Genomic DNA, 6,682 nt, shown 5'->3' on the forward strand with positions numbered 1-6,682 from the left:
TGACAGTGTACTGGAGAAAATGGTCAGGAGTAACAAAGGCAGACATTTTGGCCGCACATGATGTTAGAGGAACTTGCCAATAGCCCTTTAATAAGTCCAGCTTAGTAACAAACTTCGCAGAACCGACCCTATCAACACAATCTTCCATTCTGGGAAGAGGATAGGAGTCAGGTTTGGTCACGCTGTTCACCTTCCGAAAATCTGTACAAAACCGTGGGGTTTTATCCGCTTTAGGCACTAGGAGACACGGGGAACTCCACGCAATAGAGCTAGGAACAGCAAGACAATTTTCCAACAGATAAGAGACTTCTGTCTGGAAAAGAGCACGTTTAGTGGGATTCACCCGGTAGGCATGCTGTTTGATTGGAGGATGGTCCCCCACATCGATATCATGCTCCAGCACGGTGGTACAGGATGGAGTGTCCGAGAAAAGATTAGGATGATTCTCAATCAACCGACACACGTCGTTTTGAACATCATTATCTACCTCAGTTAAATGTGACCTTAAATCATGTAGGATTTCAGAATGCCTAAGTCGTGCACAGCCCACAGCACAACCGAAAACCAAATCATCACCTACTGGGTCATACCGGGTTTCGGAACCTGGCACCCCCACAGTCGCAACTGTTGACACACCACCAGCAAAGTAGGGCTTCATCATATTAACATGACACACACGACACTTTTTCCTTCGCTCTGGGGTGTTGATGACATAATCCGTGTCACTCAATTTTGCCTGCACTGTATACGGACCACTGAACTTTGCCTGGAGAGAAGATCCAGGGACCGGTAGAAGTGTTAAAACTTTATCACCAACCTCAAATTTCCTTTGCACAGCTTTCTCATCAAACTTCCTCTTCATCTTACCCTGCGCCGCAACGAGAGCATCGCGTGCGATTGCACATGCTTTATGCAAACGCTCTCTAAAAGAACTCACATAATCCAACACATTTTCCTTAGGAGCATCTGTGTCGGACAGGAAGTTCTCCTTGAGCAGTCGCAATGCACCACGCACTGTGTGACCGAACACCAGCTCAGCAGGGCTAAATCCTAGCAACTCCTGCATGCTTTCCCTCACTGCTAAAAGGAGCAGCGGCAACCCCTCATCCCACTCCTTTTTAGACTCAAGGCAAAATTTCCGCATCATAGATTTCAATGTCTGATGAAACCGCTCAAGTGCACCTTGCGACTCCGGATGATAGGCACTAGATTTCTGATGTTTAATGCCAAGTGATTGCAAAACTTGGCATTCTTAGACATGAAATTAGAGCCTTGGTTGGTGTGGACAGCTTTTGGTAACCCGAAAGTAGAAAAGAAGTTCACCAACGCCTTAACAACTGGTTTAACCTTAAGGGTGCGCAATGGAATTGCCTCGGGAAAACGTGTAGCAACGCACATCAATGTCAAGAGGTACTGGTGGCCCGATTTTGTTTTAGGAAGTGGACCAAAGCAGTCGATGAGTATGTGTTCAAAAGGTTCCCCTAGAACTGGAATAGGGTGTAATGGAGCGGGTGGAATGACTTGGTTAGGCTTACCACTAATCTGACAGGTGTGACAAGAACGACAATACTTAGCCACGTCATTCTTCAATCCTGGCCAAAAGAAATGACGCAGAATGCGGTGGTAGGTTTTTCTAATACCTAAATGTCCAGAAAAGCTGTCATGGGCAAGACTAAGAACTTTGTGTCGGTACTGTTGAGGCACCAGAACCTGCTTAAACAGATTCCAGCCCAGATCACCAGCTGTAGGCGGATACCAGGTACGCATCAACACATCATCCTCAACACTATAAACACGAGGATACTGGTCACTAGAGTTGGCAGCTGAAAAACAACCCACAAGAGTCGGGTCACTGTGTTGTGCCAAAACAAAATCTTTTTCGTTAACTTCCAAAGGCAGTTGAGATGTCACTGATGGGCTAATAGACAGCATCGCCTCAGAGTCGCCCGTCAGCGGGTCACAGGTTTTAGATTCAGAATCCGGCTCACCACCAGCGCAGAGAAAAGAATCAGACAAATCAACATCACCATACTTGCGCTTGTGCGCGCGAGTTACAGCACAGGCAGGAAAAACAGAGGGGAAGCGCTCAGCGGAAGGGTCAGATAACAAAGTATCAGGCACAGGATTCTCAACCACTCTCAGGGTAGAAAACACTTTCCCGTTCGCTAAATCATTCCCCAGAATCATCGCAATTCTGGGCACTGGCAACTGATCGCGCACTCCAACCGGTACCGAACCCGAAACGAGCAGCGATTGAAGAAACACATTGTGTAGTGGTACTCGCAGCACATCCATTTTTACTCCCCAGACAAGAGCATCCGAACCACAAAAAGAGTCATCAGAAAAAGGTAGAATACCCCTCAAAATGAGTGTCTGCGCGGCTCCAGTGTCACGCAAAATTGTGATTGGCACCCGATCCTCCTCTTTTCCGTTCGAAGAAACAAATCCTTCCGACACAAAGGGACGGTAGCTGTCATCAAAGCTCTCACTTCCCACTTCATTGCTAGGTGAAGTGGAAGCAGACATAGAACGAATGAAACCCACACTTTTCGGCTTCCTTACCGTGTGGGCCTGCTCCCTGCGCTGTAGTGATGGGCAAACAGCAACGAGGTGCCCGATTTCATGACAATAAAAACATTTGTGATCTGACACAGGAATAGCAGCAGAACGCGTCTGGCGTTTAGGGGAAACCCTATAACTTTTGGCATGATGAGTTGCGGAAGTGTACTCACGGCGCGCCGTCGAAAGTGCGGCACGATGAGTTAACACAAATTCATCGGCAAGGACAGCGGCTTTAGACAATAACCCCACCTTCTGTTCATTAAGGTATACCACAATATTTTCAGGGAGACATGTCTTAAACTCCTCCAGCAGGATCAACTCTTTCAGCTGACTAAAGTTCTCTGCTTTACTGGCAGCCAACCACTTGTCAAATAAGACAGCTTTCTCACGTGCAAACTCCATAAACATTTGACTGTCGGACTTGTGACAGGCACGAAACTTCTGCCGATACGCCGGGACTAATTCATGAGCCCGCAAAATAGTGGATTTGACAATTTCATAATCCAGACTGTCAGCAATGGAAAGACTCGCACAAACCTCCTGCGCTCTTCCTAATAATTTGCATTGCAACAACAGACTCCAGACATCCTTTGGCCATTTTAAAGTGGTTGCGATGCGCTCAAAAGCAGTGAAATAGGAATCAACCTCTCCCTCCCTAAAAGGAGGTACCAAAACAATCTGCTTGCTAGCGTTAAACTGGTCTACGATGGAAGTGTCGGGGAGTGTACTTACATGGGCAGGAACAGCGTCTTTCGCTCTGGAAGGATCCAGCTCCATAGCTCGTATGCGGAGATGCATGAGCTCGACTTCCTTAGCCTTAGCCTCCAGCTCCACCTCCTTCAAGCGAAGGGCAAGCTTGAGATCTTCCGTCACCAAACCCGCCGCAACCTGGCCAGTCGGGTCAAATTTAGGAGATTGAACGGCGACAGGAGCTTCCGTCCCCGACGTCATCCGCCCCTTGGAAGGTTTCGGGACGGCCCCAGCAGCTTCCGCCCCCACCGCCCCCACTGTCTCCAAACTCCCAGACGCACTCGGCGAGCTTTTCTGCCTCCCAAACACTCCCCTGTCCACCAGTTTCTCTATCGAACATTGTTTAATTTCCGCCTTCTTAGAATGCAACGGAACATCCACATTGAATAAATTAGCCACTAACAAATCTGCTTTTGTGCACCGCTCCAACTTTTCAATGGAGGGCTGTTGCGCAAAATCATCCATGTCAAACGACATCACGAGCAAAGCAACAAAGAAAAACACAACTCTGCAGACAACTAACCGCATCCGCGCACTCCAGAGCCGCAAAACTCGCGCCTACCGCACAGACGAACAAAACTCTCGGTCCTCCCACACCCTCCACGACCTTTTCCGCCCCACCGCAAACGCAAAAAGGAGACGAACCAATCACACAAACAAAAAGGGACGAGCCCCCATTTATGTTACGCCCCTAGTCTAGGCGTGTAGAGACGCACATAAGGTCGGAGGAGAGAGAGACAAATCCCCGCCCTGGTTCCCAAGCCAAACATCCAGAACCAGTTGTGAGTAAAAAAAGATGATTTTATTGAAGGTAATGAAGCATAGCTTCAGGGTGAACCCAGGCCAAAATAATAAACAAAACCAACTAAGTCCCACCAGAGAAAACTAACTAAACCCTAAGAAAGAAACAGAACAAACAAATGACAATACTAACCCTCGCTCCCTAACCCGGAAAACAGGAGAAAACTGTCCCAAAGAAAAAGGCGGCTCACCCGTTCCGCTTCAGCCTAAGGGTGCCTAAGCACTAAGTTAATACAGCAGGAGTGGCTCTCACAGATCACGCTCACACAAATACACAGCAAAAGCATATAGGCTGGAAACCAGGGTCAGGACCGCGTCGGCTGTCAAACTACTCGCTCGCTCGCTCCACTCTCTCTCTGTCTCCGGCGGGAGCTGTCAGAGCGGCTTTTTGAACGCGGCCACGTGTTCTATGGTCCAATCAGCTGCTCACTACTCTTCATTAGGGGAGGGACCTGCAAAGAGTCTTAAGCACAGTAAAGAGACACAGAACAAAACAGCCCACACAGTGTTCTTATGGCCACGGCCGTAACAGATGGAGCACCGTGCCATAAGGCAAAAGTGATAACTAAGTGGCTCGGGGACCATAACGTTGAAATTTTGGGTCCATGGCCTGGAAACTCCCCAGATCTTAATCCCATTGAGAACTTGTTGTCAATCCTTAAGAGGTGGGTGGACAAACAGTCAGGATTTGGCCCAGAAACTGATTGAGAGCATGCCCAGTCGAATTGCAGAGGTCCTGAAAAATAAGGGCCAACACTGCAAATACAGACTCTTTGCATAAATGCCATATAATTATCGATAAAAGAATTTGAAACATATGAAGTGCTTGTAATTATATTTCAGTACATCACAGAAAAAACTGAAACAAAGATCTAAAAGCGGTTTAGAAGCAAACTTTGTGAAAACTAATATTTGTGTCATTCTCAAAACTTTTGGCCACGACTGTACCAGGCCTTCATGTCAGAGCATGATCATTCATACACCTGCGTCCACTTCAAACCACCATCAGGAGAATGTCTGTCTTTTAAAAGATTTAATTTACTTTAGAAGTCAAAATTGCAAGTTTAAAGTGCTGGACCTCGTTGTGAAATCAGCCGTCTGTCTTCACAAAAACCTGGATTGGGCCATACAATTTTATACCACAACAATAACAATTACTATTTTGACTATCTTCTTCCAGAAATGACATGGCAGTCCTGCTGTTTTCCTACGAGTCTTCTTTGCATTGCGGCATCTGCTCCTTTCCTGGAAAATGACAGAGAAGAGAAAACACCTCCCTGCCTAACCTTGATTATTAATATTATCCTACTGATTCTATTTATTATCAGGACATTCTGTTCGGACTCACTTCGCCCACAAAATTTCATCCTGACTGATAATTATGATATGCAAGTATGTTGCAAAACTCTCAGCACTGCTATGTCAGTCACAATAATTCAAGTCAGTCATCGCGCTGTATGAAGCTTTTAGTCCTGAAAACATGAAGTGCCAACTCTTAATGAACACATTGCTCACTATTATGTGTTCATGAAAATTCATAAAAATCTTTTTATTTAATCATTTTACTCCTAACAGAAGTCTTGAACCCACGAGAAGAAAACAACAATGAATGAATGAATGAAAAAAAAAAACAGAAGGCAGAAGGGAACAAAGATGAAGCTTGCATTATGTTATATTTGTACAAATTGAATAATCCTTCAAACATGATCAAGTGTCTTGTTTCCCCTAGTGGGGCAGAGGAAAGGTCGATCAAATTCGAGTAGGACACTCTTTAAATTGGCTATGTTCAAATATCCTCCAGACATAGTAGGTGTCAGTTATTTTTTCACCAGTCATACAACTCTGTCGTCCTGTCCACTTGATGTACTAAGCAGCCTGCTAACTTAATAGCCTCTGTTGGTTTACTTGGGTTAAGTCGAGTCTCGGTGAATACCACACAACAGTCCTTGATGTTTTTCTGCATGGATATAGTAAGTTCAGTCTTCATGGTGAGATAAAATGTGCATTTGTGACATCGAGGCTTGGCAGTATGGGCTTCTGTGGGTTTCTTCCTAGCCAAGCTTCCATTCCCAGGCTCACTTCTGGCTCCTCTCGCTACATTGCCCCTGTCACCTGCTCATTGGGATATTAACGCATGGCGACTCAAATGGTGTAACCAATGACAATGAGAGAGCATGATGATTATATTTTGTGTATATCTGTGTATACATGACTGTTAATAAAAAAGAAGGCTAATAGAACCAACTGAATAGATGGAAGAAGTGCAATAGAAGTGCTGAGTCATTGCAAGTGCATGTGCCACCATTTCTAAACCATAATTTTACATCTATTCTGCTCACAGTCATCTTTATGCTGCTCTTTGTAGAAAGTGGATTGTCAGTGGGTCCAACATGGATCTGATTTTTGGCTCTGTGATTTCAGTCTGATTTGGTCATTCATAATTGTGTTCCAGGTGCTGGAGAACAACATCATCACTTTTGTGAAGAACGAGCTGAAGAAGATACAGAAGGTTCTGAGTCCGGATTATGCAGAATACTTAGCAATTCAGAGGAAGGATGATGAGGAGAAA

The 6,682-nt window shown here is 45.5% G+C and overlaps 1 protein-coding gene across 9 annotated transcripts in view; it reads right to left on the minus strand.

Annotated features, from left to right (window-relative positions):
- The window catches only part of LOC118456097 (protein NLRC3-like), a 559,092-nt gene that overhangs the window by 199,660 nt on the left and 352,750 nt on the right, over window positions 1-6,682 (minus strand). The window lies entirely within an intron of this gene.

This window comes from Neolamprologus brichardi, chromosome 9 (genome assembly GCF_056152115.1).
Source record: "Neolamprologus brichardi isolate AB-2024 chromosome 9, ASM5615211v1, whole genome shotgun sequence".
NCBI classification, from domain to species: domain Eukaryota; kingdom Metazoa; phylum Chordata; class Actinopteri; order Cichliformes; family Cichlidae; genus Neolamprologus; species Neolamprologus brichardi.